Here is a 15,517-nt window from a genome sequence, read left to right on the forward strand (position 1 = left end):
AATGACTCTAGCAATGTGTTTTTTGTAGTTTTGGCGGGAGTCCATAATTACTTCAAGATCTTTTGGGTTAGATGACCTATCTAGAATACAATCACTTGTAATTACAAAAACTTGTAATTAAAACTAATATTATGCAACGAAGAAAGTGCTATATTGTGTGCAAAACGTTTCTTGCTGGCAATTGGCAATTGCCAAGTATCCGAACAAATAATTATTCTATCAAGAGCAACAGTTAAATCGTGGCTATGATTCATATCGCGATACGAACTGTATAACTTTAAATCGTCAGCAAAAAGTTTTATTGTACATTTGAGATAGTTTACTACAGATGATAAGTCATTTATAGATAATAAGAACAAAGTTGGTCCTAGCACACTACCCTGAGGTACACCACTTACAATTCGAATCGGATCTGATAAAGCACTACTAATCTTGATCTGTTGAGATCTGTCTGTGAGAAATGCTTTTAAAGTGATCCACTTTAAAAGGTTACCACGAATATTGTATAATGAAAGTTTAAATATTAATTTTGAATGAGATACGGAATCAAACGCCTTTCGGAAGTCGATATATATAACATCTGTAATCAGATGATTGTCAAGTGCGGTACTCCAATCGTTAGTAGATTCTAAAAGATTCGTACATGTAGAACGTTTATTGAGGAAACCGTGCTGACTAGGAGATATTATGTTATATTTATTTAGATATTCAACAATATGTGAGTTGATAATTTTTTCCATGATTCGACAACAAGTACAAGTTGAAGAGATGGGTCTATAGTTGTTAGGATCAGATGTAGCTCCGTTTTTAAAAATTGGGGAGACGAAAGCTTTGCGCCATTGATTAGGTAAAGCGTTTGATGTAAAACTAGCCTCAAAAATATATGAAAGAGGAAAACATAAAACATTAGCTAAATTTTTAAGAATTGCATTAGGTAGACCATCAGGACCGAAAGAGGTACTTGGATTAATTCCCATTAGGGTTTTATACACTGACTCCACGGAAAAATGAACCGTGTCAATACTTATTGGTTCATTAACATAAGTGGCAATATTAGGCAAATAGCAATTATCGTCTGTAAAAATCACTTAAAGTGATTATTAAACACGTTAGCAATTTCTATATTACTGGAAGTGACCTTTTCATTGTTATTTTTGTCTATTAGATGGTGGTGCTTATTAGGGATATTCATTTTATTATTAACATATTTATAAAACTTGCTAGTATTATTTCCCTCTACTAGGTTTAATTCAATTTTCGATTGGTAATTAGATAAGGTTAATTTGCAATTCCTGGCGTACTGTTTGTAAGCTGATTTGTTATAAATAGTTTTATTATTTGTCCATCTTTTCCATAATAATACTTTGCGGCTTAAGATTTTTTTAATGTATTTTGGATAGTGATTACTTGTTTTGTTATAATACTTTTTCCTAATAGGTACAAATTCATTAACACCAGTACCAAAAAGCCTTAGAAAAATGCTCAAGTAATCCTCAATTGTACAGGCACAAGAAAACTCGAAATCCCAATTTATTTTTGATAAATATAACTCAAGGCTCTAAAAATCAGCATTAGAAAAGTTGTAGAAAGATTCTGGTTTATTTTCACACTGGTTGAAATTGTTCGTATTTATAGAAAATTGGACTGTGTTATGGTCACTAGTGCTAAAAGGACACTCAACAGATATATCACTTATAAGAGAACTGTTATTCGAAAAAACAAGATCAAGAAAATTCATATTGCGCGTGGGTTCTTTAACAAATTGGTGCAAACCGAGTTCGTTTACCAAATTTAAGAATATACTATGACACTTTTCGTTTGGTGAGACATAGCTAGGCCAATCCATTTTAGGCAAGTTGAAGTCACCAACAATAATAATCTGCGAAACTGAGTAACACAAATTATAAATAATTGAAATCATCAATTCAAGATAAGCAACATCTGTTATTGTATAGAAAGGTGGACGATAGCAAGTTATTAGACGGAGTTTCTGAGATCCAAAAATCATATCAACACAGATGATATTAATATCAGTATCTGTTTGCTTAATCTGTACTTGTTCTACTTAAATGTCATTTCTACAGTAAATTGCGACTCCTCCGCCAATTTTAATACGGTTTTTGCGATAAATTGAGTAATCTTTAGAACATAAAATAGCGTTAGAAAGTTTATTATTGAAAAATGTCTCACACACACAGATTACAGCCGGTTTTGTAGCCTCGGCATATAAATAAAACTCATGAAGTTTATTGGCAAGGCTCCTTGCGTTAAAAAGATGAAAAGAAAATTTTTATTTGAATTTTTTTGTAAAGAAAAGCTGTCATTGTTATTGAAATTAATTTGTTTGTTAGCAATATTTTTTCGACTTATTTTTTCATTTTTAACTTTTTTGCTTATTTGATAAATCGAGTTATTTTTGGACGAAAATTTATTATTAATTGACATATAGTTAAAACCAACAGAAGTTAATGATTCGTAACAGTTCAGATTTGATTTCCTGTTATTTAAAATTAATTGCTACATGACGATTTTAACAACTCTGTCGTTACGAATTCCACAATAATAAACCAAAGGTTGCGCATTTTCTAAATTTAGTTTGTATGCACTCATCTCTTAATAATTTGGCATTATACTTTCGGCTTCAGTTAAGTCAGGGTTGATAAATACATTGCTAAACCTGCTTGAACTTTTTAAGATTTTCGCAGCTTTTAAAATAGAATTTCGTTCTTTTTTATTATTAAGGACGGTGGCTCTTTTTCAGATTTAGACTTAAGCTTTATAATTTGTTAAGTTTCAATATTTGAGTTGATTGAACTAAACATGTCTAGGATTTATTTTTTATCTTCCTCTTTAGCACTTGTAGTATCCAAAACTTTTGATGCAGTTATGCCAAAAATTATTACGTTGTTTTCCCTTTTCTCCCTTTCTTTTGTTTCGGCAGCAACAGCATTCATAATATGCAATTGCTCAACTGACTTTTTTAATGGTGCACTGCCACTAACAACGTTTGCCCAAGATGTTGAGGTTGGTGCGCTTGAAGACTTAACATTTTCTAAAGCTTTAATTCTTTCTAACAACAGAGAATTGCAATTTTTTAGCTCATCGATTGTCTTGTTTAATGCTCCAATTATTTTATCTTGCTCGGCTTTATAAGTATTAAACTCAGTTGACTGAACATTTACTATTATTATTTGCTTTAACTTGATTGAACTTTTTTTTCTTATAATAATTTCGTAGATAAAATCGTACGCAAATACACGTCTTGTCACTGTAAAAGCGGAAGCGGAAAAAAAAATAGCATGGGCTAATTAACATAAAACACAAATAATTAAATTACAAAGTTTGCGAAACTATGCTTGTAAAGCAATTCATTATCTTAGTAGAATGATGATCCGACTTGTGTTTAAACAGTTTCCATGACTTTTATCCTTATAAAACTAAAAGCCGGTTTTCAAAGTTGTTAACTGTTTAAGTACAACATTTAATATTAGAATATGCTCCTGAAATCATGTCCTGAAACTCAAAGACCTAAGAAATTGAGGTTTTTTGATCCATATTAAAATTAGCCGCTGCATCATATACTTGACATTTTAATTGACAGTTAACTGTCAATTAAAATTGACTTCAATTAATAGTTACTTCAAATTTGAAGTAATAACTTAAACAATTTTCAATTAAGCCTAACCCAATTTTACAAGTATTTATTTCATTGGCTTTTTATGCATTATTTTTAAACCAACATTTTACTCCTACTGAGAAAAATGCAGATTATTTGTCTTGTTTTTAGTGATAAGTATGTATGTATATATATATATATATATATATATATATATATATATATATATATATATATATATATATATATATATATATATATATATATATATATATATATATATATATATATATATATATATATATATCAGAGGCGTAGAACGAATTTTTTGGTGTTCGAGATAGGTAACTTCCAGACATGGAGCAAACTCCAAACATTTATATGTTTATACTTATGTCAAATAATGAGGGTTTGCAAAAAATTGCGACGATTGGAGGCTGGGAACAAAAAAGCCCCAAAATTTTCGCCCCCCCTGCCCCAAACGTGAGAGCAACAAGTTGATGAAGTATTTTTTGTACTATTCTTAACTAGACTTATATTCATCGATAAATTTTAATATATATATATATATATATATATATATATATATATATATATATATATATATATATATATATATATATATATATATATATATAGATGGCATTATGCATAGAATTGTTAAGTGATGTGATTTTACAGGGCATTTTGAATAAATAGAAGACTAGTAACAATTAATTTGACTCGTAACATTTTAAACGATTAGCAGACTCGTAGCAATTTATCGTACACTTACCTGGTTAACCTGTTTATTCATACTAGGTTTTAACCATTCTATAAACATACATTTTTTAAGTTTTGTCTCAAATTTGTTAGATGCCGAATTTAACACAGAAAAACGCTTATCATTTCTAAAATTATAAGTAAACGATGAGTGTTTTCCTGTGTTAGATTCGCCATCTAACAAATTTGAGCTAAAACTTAAAGAAAGTATGTTTACAGAATGGTTAAAACCTGTTATGAATAAACAGGTTAACTATGTACAAATGACACTTTCTGTTTAGCAGCTATTTTTTACACATATTTCGTATCTTTTTAACCTATTCTTTTGATATATATATATATGTATATATATATATATATATATATATGTATATATATATATATATATATATATATATATATATATATATATATACATATACATATATATATATATATATATATATATATATATATATATATATATATATATATATATATATATATATATATATATATATATACATATATTTATATATATATATATATATATATACATATATATGTATAAATATATATATATATATATATATATATATATATATATAAATATATGTATATATATATATATATATATATATATATATATATATATATATATATATATATATATATATATATACATATATATATCAAAAGAATAGGTTAAAAAGATACGCAATATGTGTAAAAAATAGCTGCTAAACAGAAAGTGTCATTTGTACATAGTTAACCTGTTTATTCATAACAGGTTTTAACCATTCTGTAAACATACTTTCTTTATATATTATACATATATTATACATATATTATATTATACATATATTATATATTATACATATATTATATGTATATATATATATATATATATATATATATTACTTGCATATAGTATACTAAAACAGAATCTAATATAATAAGATAAGAAATAAATACCTCGATATCTGCGGCTACAATAGGGTGCTCAAATTTTTTTTTAGTTTCACTAACGTTTGATATTTTTGATCCCACAGTTGATATATTTCTTATATGTTCTCGGTCACATCTTTTACGTCTTCTTAACTTATCATAAAAATCTTTCTTATTACTATATCGATTGATCAAAAAGCCCAAGAAGAAATCAAGACTGATAAGAAGGAGTAAAAAAAGCTTTAGAATTTAAAAGTTCTTATGACTGTTCAAATCAAAATGTAACTTAAAAACATTTTTCTATTGACAACGCTATGGAAATGTTTATTGAAAACTAATTTGCCATAATTTATAAAAATGCTTAAAAATTTACATTGTAGTTATTTATATTCAACAAATTTTAAAAAGACATTTTTCACAAGTAAAAATTTTACAAACTATATCCAAGTAAATCTGAAGTTAATTGGCTTTTCTAAAAAAATTAAATTAAAATTAAAGAGCTTATGAATCTGATATTAAATTATTATTAACTATAATTTTAGCCTAATTTCTTGATAATATCTAAATTTAGAAATGTTAAAAACGACGAATAAGAAGGAATTAATAAATGATTTAAAATTAGGAATGATAATCAATAAGTGCGAACTTTTTTTTTTTACAATTTACTCTGTTGTGTTATTAAATAAATATTTATAAATTTTATTATTAGTTTAGTATGACTTCTTACTAGATTTATATAAAATTTTGTTTCCACGCAACCTGTCTAATATGGTTTTTAGATAAAATATACTAGAATCTAAAATGTTAATTTTTAATTGAATTTGTTGTTACTGTAGAGATTTGAATAGGGTTATATTTATTTCAAGACATACGAAGCTTAAACAACCAAAACACTGAAAATGTGGCGCCCTTGAAAAAATCTATATTGCACTCAAAAAAAAGTATGGCGCCCTAAGCTATTCTCACTTTGTAATTCATAAAATAATTCTAGAAAAATATTGGGGTTCCTAACTAACAATAATAATAAACTGAGTTGATAAATAGAGAATCAGGTAGTTATAATTTTGTAAAAATGTTAAGGAATCTTAACTCTTTAAGTGGACAAACCTTTCAAAATTATAAAATTTTTGGAAACTTTTTTTTCCCGGCTGATTTGAGAATAAAAATATCGAGGAATTAAATGGTGTAAACCTTATTGAAAAATCCCCTTACTTTATAAAATAAATGTCATTTTTGATTATAAACGTGTTTTTTTTTACCGAGCAACGTCCCTGCTTACGGGAAAGCTGTCCATAAAGTTCATTCTGGTCCCCTTTTTATACTTTTTTTTTTCAGTTGCGTAAGTGCTTTCTAGTCTCTCTAAAGTCGTGTTTCAAAACTTTATATTTGAAAAAATTTTGAGTTCTTTGTTGTAAATCAACTTGGTAAGATGTTTATCTGCACAAGTAAAAATAAACGGACAATTATAAGATTTAAGCTCATATTGTAATTTTATTCTGTTATTTAAGATTTATATGATACTAGGACAACTTACCATTTTTGGTTGCAATTAATGGAAGAAGAAAAAAATTAGCATGTATGAAAAGTATAAAACGACATTACAAAAGAAAGAGACTGCAAAGATAAAAAACTAATGAAGTTTAGTAGAAAGAATATGTATGAGGATGATTACCATGTTTAAAAACTAATAATAATATACACTTTTTATATTATGATGTTTTTTGTATTACTATTGTTTGTTTAATATTATATATTTATAAACCTTTTTAAGAACGGTTTATGAACGGTTTTTGAACCTCCTCAAAAATCGGAAAGTGTTCTACTTATAAATATGTATACAATCAGCAGACAGCTTTTTCTAAATATTATTTAAACAGAAGAAATTTTAAAAAACGTTTATCGTTTTAGTGCTAAAAATGATTTCTAAAATTAAACACGTCTATCACCTGACAGAAAGATTGTTAGCAAAAAATGTCTGCTAATTGCATAGATACTTCTTTCTACTATAAGTAGAGAAAAAATCAGCTCAAAATCAGCAATAAAATTAGATTAAAATATTATTCTGATTAACTGCAATCTTTGCTAGGAATAGGCAGTTGTTTTTACTTTTTTTCCTTAGATATAGCGTTACCATTTTTTTTTTTTTTTTTATATATTATTTTTTTTCTTATTTATATTATTTTTTTTCTAAAATTTGACAACAGGTGCAATATTTTATGATAAATCTTCCGTTCTACATGCTTTTATTTAAAGTATGTTTCAGCAACTTTGATATTGTTTTTTCTTTCTTTAGTCTTGAAAATAAATCTTTGAAAGGTTTTCCCCCTGACGTTATATCTTATATTTAATTTTTAATGTATGCAATGATCGTCTGCTTTTATCTTATATTTAATTTTTAATATATGCAAAAATCGTCTGTTTTCATTTTTTATTTAATTTTTAATATATGCAACGATCGTCTGCTTTTATCTTTTATTGAATTTTAAATATATGCAATAATCGTCTGCTTTTATCTTTTATTTTATATTTGCTGCGATTATCTAATTTTAGGTGTTTTTCTAAACAATTCTTGTAAGTTACTGCTTGATCACTGAAAAAGAGATACTCGTCTATGATAACCGCCGCTTTGGTTGCTGCTGGTTTTTGCATTTTTTTTTTCCTGCTTTTTAACTCTTCGTCCGGTATCACTTATGCAATTATTTTAGCATTATTACTGGTGCTAGCCAAACCTCTCAAATTTATTTTTTTTACTTTTTCAATTTTCATATTTTTTACTTTTTGACTTTAATTGTACTTTAGAAATGGTTGCCACCGTGGTTTAAAAAAATGGTTGTCACCGTAATTTTAAAAATGGTTGCCACCGTAATTTTAAAATATGGTTGCCACCGTATTTTTAAAAAATGGTGGACACCGTATTCTTTATCGAAGATTCAGAAGCTGATAATAATTGAATTAAATTCAAAACAAGGTTTTAACAACTAATGTTTTCTGACTTCATATTTTCAGTTCTATTAGTTTTTAGTGTCTAGTAGTTTTTAGTGAGTCTCCTCTAGTAGTTCTAGCAGTTTTTAATATCTTCTTTTTAGTTCTAATACTTTTTAATGAGTCTTCTCTGAGGCAGCTTATATAAAAAAATAAATTAATGAAAAAATCTGTCATTTTTTCAAATGAAAACCTTTGAAATTATTATTACTTTGTGTAAAAGTTACCCGAAAAGAATTTTTAATGTGGGCTATATACGGCGGTTAAATATAAGCTTAGCACTCACGTTTATGAGACTCTTCTTGTTAGGTAGTTTAAAATTTCTGGTGAATAATATATATGTATCTACTGCATCAATCAATTATGATACAACAGATGTTATGATGTGATTTTTTGACACGACTTTTTTTGGTAGAATTTCAATTTTCTTATGTTTATGTTTTTTAATACACTTTTCGTTGTTCATATAATAAGATAATAAAATTACCAAAAAAAGTTTGCATAATAAAAAAGATGAATAAAAACAGGCATGGGCATACAGATAGCTGCATTCATCATCATTTTTTTTGTCATAGCCTACGTGAGTATAATTAAAAATATTATATTTGTTCTCTGTTATAAAATAAAGAAGCATTCATGTACATCTCCGTTATAAATAAAAGCTTTTGTGTACTTTAAATTGACACTTTAGCTTCCACAAATAGCAGAAAACAAGATAACTAGTAGTTCATTAAAATTTTAAGAGTAGCCCTTTTGTTTCGGAATTTATTTTTACAATTTATACAAGCGCAAAATTCTGGCTCTGAACCAAAAGCTTTAAGGGTCAATTCCACAGAATTTTTCTAATTAACCTTACTTTCAATGTCTTTCTTACAGCTATCTCTTTTTTTTTAATTTTGTTTAGGTGCCCTAAGAGGTCCTTACGGTCTTATTACAGAGCACCGCGGATGATCATTTAGTTGGAAGTTCGCGCCACCTTCCTAACCGATGTCGCAAAAATTGCCCAGAGGTGGGGTTTGAACCACGGATCCTTTGTTTCTGAAGCAAATGCGCTATCTAAATATTTAAAAATCAAATAACTATTCTCATAAGTTCAGCTAGTTCTTTGCATTCAGAAATAAAAGCTTTTAGTTTTGAACAACCAAACCTCTCTGGTACATCATACTTCAACAGAAGCATTTTCAAGATACGTTTCTTTCGTTCAGTACATAAATCATCACTTCCTAAAGCCAGCGCTACTAAGTGAAAAGTTAAATACAAGGTATATCTTTCAAAGCTCTTAAGTAAAGCTTGCCCACTTTGCTATTAATCTTCATTATAGTATAGGAAGATTTAATAGCAAATAGATCATTAGATGAAACCAAGCCACATAACAGTTGGCACATGAAGCACATGAAAGTGTAAACTTTGGTTCTTTAGTCATGATGTGTTTGATGCTGAATCATGATGAATTTATAGAGTCATAATATATTAAAAACAAAATATAGTGTAAGCGTGGATGGAATTAACCCTAATGTTGTAAAATTGGTTTCTGATATTATTGAGAAACCTCTTTTTACAATTTTTAATCATTCTTTTTAAAATGGCATCTTTCCTTACTAATTAAAATTAGCAAAAATAATTCCGATACATAAAAGCAGTGATGACTCGATAAAATCAAACTACAGACCAATATCCATACTTTGATAATTTTCCAAAATCCCTAAGTGTATTATGTATAACAGACTGTACAATTACCTTGAAAGAAATAACGTTCTTTGTCATAAACAGTTTGGTTTTCGAAAAAATCACTCCATTGAACATGCAATAATTAATTTTGCCAACCAAATTTTAAATGGTTTTGAAAACAGTTGTTATATACAGGGAATTTTCTTTGATCTGTTAAAGCCATCTGGTACTCTCAACAACAAGATTCTACTCTGCAAACAACGCAATTACGGAATAATTCACTCTAACTTAAAATGGCCGCAATGTTATCCAGAAAATTGCAAACAAGGAGTAAATGATTTAACATGTGCACGGTTTGAAACAATAAGTTGCGGTGTTCCACAGGGATCAATACTTGGATCTTTTTGGTTCTTAATTTATGCGAACAATATTTTTTTTTCTTCAAAACACTCAACAATATCGTTTTTGCACAGGGCACTAATGTTTTCTTTTCAGGTTTAGATTTAAAAAATATTTTTCATTTTGTAAACAGAGCTAACATATCTTATTTATCGCAAAAAAACTTTGATTGAATACTGACAAAAAGAAATAACTTTGTTTACTAAACCGTCTAAATTCGAGAACCTTTCACTTAAATTACCTGAACTAACAATTAACAATACTAAATTAAATAGAGTTTTTACTTGGAATTTTTCAAATTCTTGGAATATTCTATTAATATAATTCAGAAAATTTGATGAATATTTAAATAATGTAAACTATTTGCTTATACATAGTTACATTAACTATTGTAATATTGCTTGGGCAAGTAATCATTAATTTTCCATAAAAATATTTATAATAAACAAAAGCAAGCAAGTTAATTAGTTTTGGGAGCAGATAGGTACGAAAGTCCCAAGCCGTTACTCAAGGGAATTCTCTCAATGTTTATGAACTAAATATCTTTTACTTTACTTAATGAAATAATTTCATAACATTTTTATGAAATAAATAACATAATTTTTTGCCTCATATCAGAACGTTCATACTTTCATATTTTATCAACTGCTTATTTGGTATTTTAAGATCAGCATTTTGGCTTTTGTCTTTCATATTTAACACTTCAGAGATATCATTTAATGAGCTAATTTCTTTTACCTATTCATCGATTTGATCATCAGTCAATTTTAGATTTGTATTTATTTTATATATATATATATATATATATATATATATATATATATATATATATATATATATATATATATATATATATATATATATATATATATATATATATATATATATATATATATATATATATATATATATATATATATATATATATATATGTATATATATATATGGGGTCCATAAAGGACGTCATTCAGAATTTAAATACTAACCAGAAGTAGAAGTTTATTGGCTCTCTTCCATGGAGATTTTCATTGAACATAAAGAACTATATTACTCCAAAAATATTTGCGCAAGAGAGCCAACATTCTCCTACTTTTTACCATTAGTTAAACTTAACGTGACGTCCCAATGGGGGTACACTTCACTGCGTGTATAATTATTAAACATTCTTGTAATATCTTTTAATGATATATTCGTTTATCATAGTTTCAAGTTGATAGCATATTTAAAAAAATATTTATTCTAACTAAATTTTAAAAAAGGCACATGTCACACATTTCCACTTTTAAGATAAATGAAATTTTGTTTTTAAAAGTCTGAAAGTTTCCTCTGTATGCCTTTTCTTTGGGTATTTCTGTAGCATTACATAGGCCTTTTTTGGGTTGAATTTTACTATTTTGCTAACCTTCAGGCTTATGTTTATTTAGTAGAAGATGTAACTCTAATAATTAGAAAATGTGACAAGTGCCCTTTTTACCCAGTGGTCTTCAAATATTACTTGTGCAATGGAAATAACCAATTAATAATCTTTCATTTTTAAATTCGTTTAATTCAACCAATAAAATATTTTTGTGTTATTTACCACAAAAAAAATTTATCACAGTATTTAATACAATTACAACATCTTACTAAAATTTTATGTAGGTTTACCGTAAAAAGATTGCAATGAAGATGGGCAATGCTTAGTTTCTTGAACTCATGCGTTGGTTCAAATGGATTTGTTTAAACGCTATTATTCTGAACAGTTAAGTAAAAATAAAAATGAAACGCAAAAGATCTGGAACATAATTAAAGAAGTAATTTAAAAATAAATCTTGATCGTATAAGCCTTCCAATCAATCTTAAATTAAATAATGAACTTATTACAGATAAATATTTAATTGCAGAACAATTTAACCAGTACTTTGTTAATGTAGGTTTTAACTTAGCATCAAAAATAGAAAACAAAAAAGTAAAGATCGAATCTTTTTTAAATTCTAATAATACCAATGTAATGGACAACAATGAACTTACGGAAAGAGAACTGTTGGATGCAATCTTTTTGTTAAAAAAAAATTAGGATATGATAATATTAATAGTTGCGTCATTATAAAATCAATAAAATATATAACTATTCCACTATTGCACATTTTTAATCTATCTTTAAACAAGGCGTTTGTCCTGAAAAACTCAAAATTGCAAAAGTTGTACCAATTCTCTAATCTGGTGATGTTTCAAACGTTGTAAACTATAGGCCGATCTCAATTCTTCCTTGTTTCTCAAAAATACTAGAAAGAATAATGTACAATAGACTTTATTCCTTTCTAAATAGTAATAACATTCTTTACAAAAAACCATGCTATTATTCACCTTATTCATGACATGCTTAAAGCGTTTGATGAAAAAAAATATACAGTTGGAGTTTTTATAGATCTCAGCAAAGCGTTTGACACAGTTGATCATAACATTCTTCTAGCTAAACTAAAACGTTATGGCATAACAAACTCAAACATTGGTTGGTTTAAAAGTTACTGAAAAATAGAAAACAATATATATATCGTATAACGAAGGAAAATCAAAATATACGACAGTCACATGCGGTGTTCCTCAAGGATCAATACTTGGACCACTACTCTTTCTTGATTATATAAACGACTTACATAGGTTTTCTAATATTTTAACTTCAATTTTGTTCGCCGATGACACAAACTTGTTTTACTCTAATAGTAACATCGACTTCTGGTTCAAGTCGAATAAACTATCCTTAAATATAGTTAAAACCAAATACACTCTTTTTCATAGACTCCACGAAAAAAAACTATTCCATTAAAACTTCCTTACCTTTGTATTGATAACTCTATTATAAAAAAGAGCACTCGTACGCGTTCTTAGGAGTATTTCTAGATGAAAATCTTTTATGGCGTGAACACATAAGTTTAATAGAAAACAAAATATAAAAAAAATTGACTAATTATATAAAGCTAAAAGGTTTTTAGACCAAAACTGTTTAAAAAACATATACTTTTCTTTATTCACAGCTACCTTAACTATGGAAACATTGCTTGGTGCAGCACCAACGCAACCAAGATAAAAAAACTACTCAGTAGACAAAAACATGCTATACGAATTATTTCAAACGTAAACAGTTTAACGCTCTCAAAAGGTTTATTTAATAAACTAAATATACTTAATGTTTATCAACTAAACACTTATCAGATACATAATTTTATGTATAAAATTGATAATAAAATGACACCTCTAATATTTAATACCTTTTTTAATAAAATAAGTCATGTTTACTCTACTTGTAGGTACGTGCGTATTTGGGTTTTTACGGCACCGATTTTAAAGACAAAAACTTTGACCTTTTTTTTCACAGCGTGCTCGAAGTCGGTGTGGTAAAGATGTATTTATTTGTATTTTTTTTTAGAATTTTATATCAGCTTAGGCTTTATTAAAAAAGTAGAATGATATATCTTGAATAAATTATGGTTTTTTTTTACGTATAATAAATTTTTCAGTTTTTTTATTGCTATTTAAAATTTCGTTTCTGTTCTGGAACTGCATTGATATTGAAGGCATGTTGGTACATATTTGAAATTTTTCAGTCAACTGTATAAATCAATTTTCTATGTGCCTGCCAAATTTCATTAAAAAAAATTCATGACCACATACTGTTTTTTTCGACCTAGTAGAGGTTCCATTTCCACCTCTTTTAGTGTTACTGTTATACTTTATTAAACTGTTTCTGCTACTGTTACTGTTACTTTTTGTTATAAATTCTGTTGTTTTTTTACAGTTACCAGTGATTTTTATTCGGTTTTAAAATTTCGTTTCTGTTCCGGAGGTGCATTAATATTGAAGGAATGTTGGTATATATTTGAAATTTTCAGTCAACTGTATAGATCTATTTTCTATGTGCCTGCCAAATTTCATTAAAAAATATTACTGACCTCATACCCTATTAATCCGCAAAGTGGAGGTATGTATTTCCACGTCCGTTTTTTTATTCATAATAATGATATATTTTATTAGAACTCTTATAGAAACTTTTTTTTTTAAGAGCCTTTTACTACTAAGAATATTTGGGTTTTCTTTTTTTATAATTGTTAAATTATTTACACAAAAACTAACAATTATAATCAATTAAGGTGGTTATATAATAATTTTTTTTTTTGATTGCTAACTCTTTTCACACACCAAAATTAGTTTAAAGGCAAAATTCTGCAAAATAAAATTTAAAATGCTGAAATTAAAATTATATGACACTTTTTTATGATGGTTCTGCATAAAAATCATTAAAAACAAAAACAGCATTTTCTCAGTTTATTTCCATACCCATAATTTACCACATAGTCACCTTAAGCTATTATAGCTTAGCTATATATGATATATAAAAATTAAACATATATTTAAAAAATGTTTATAGATTAATGGTGATTTTTTAAATTATTTAATTATGATTTATAGCCGACCCAATTAAATAGTAGTATTATTATTGTTGAATTTAATTTAGTGCATCATGGGACCTCACAAGAAAACAAATCTATTTTATAGTAAAGCTAAAACTTATTTAGTTTGTAATTTTCCAATACCAGCTCATTTAAATATTGACTGTAGAAATGGACATGTACTGCATACATTTGCAACCAACAACGATTCATATGAAGTAACTGTAGAACTAATCGGTAAGTATTTTAACATCAAAATTTGTATAAGTCGGACTCTGCAACTAGTTAGAACATCAAAAGTCTTTGTAAACCATTTTTCACGAAATTCGAAACCATTTGTTGACATCTGCAATATGCTCTTTGCATACCAAATAACAACATCTGCTGTGACACAAACATCACAATCAATCGCAACCTCATTTGACATTGCGACGTGTTCTTCATTTTCTTCTCAACAAATCATTGTTTCATCTGTATCAAATAGTGATCACTTACCTCATTTATCTCGCCCTACTCTAAAAACCTCTTCTCATGAGCCACTGTCTAGTTTGAGAGCTGACCAGTTGAGTCCCAGAAAAAAGGTCATAAGAAAGAAATTAACCATGTTGGTAAACGAAATGGCAATTAAGAAGAGAAAGCATAAAGAAAGTATTAAAGGTTTAAGAGATAAGGTAAAGGCTAGACCATAGAGATTTAAATATCTAAATCAAGTTATTACTCGTAAGGAAAAGACAAT

General features: G+C 27.2%; 1 protein-coding gene across 1 annotated transcript in view; it reads right to left on the minus strand.

The window, feature by feature from the left end:
• Positions 1-5,524, minus strand: part of LOC136077879 (uncharacterized) — a 29,729-nt gene extending 24,205 nt beyond the window's left edge. Inside the window, exon 1 of the mRNA XM_065792102.1 lies at positions 5,333-5,524. The gene's annotated coding sequence lies outside the window, so the exon portion shown is untranslated. The remainder of the gene's footprint in view (positions 1-5,332) is intronic.
• Positions 5,525-15,517: the final 9,993 nt, after the last annotated feature.

Source organism: Hydra vulgaris, chromosome 03, assembly GCF_038396675.1.
Source record: "Hydra vulgaris chromosome 03, alternate assembly HydraT2T_AEP".
Lineage (NCBI taxonomy): Eukaryota > Metazoa > Cnidaria > Hydrozoa > Anthoathecata > Hydridae > Hydra > Hydra vulgaris.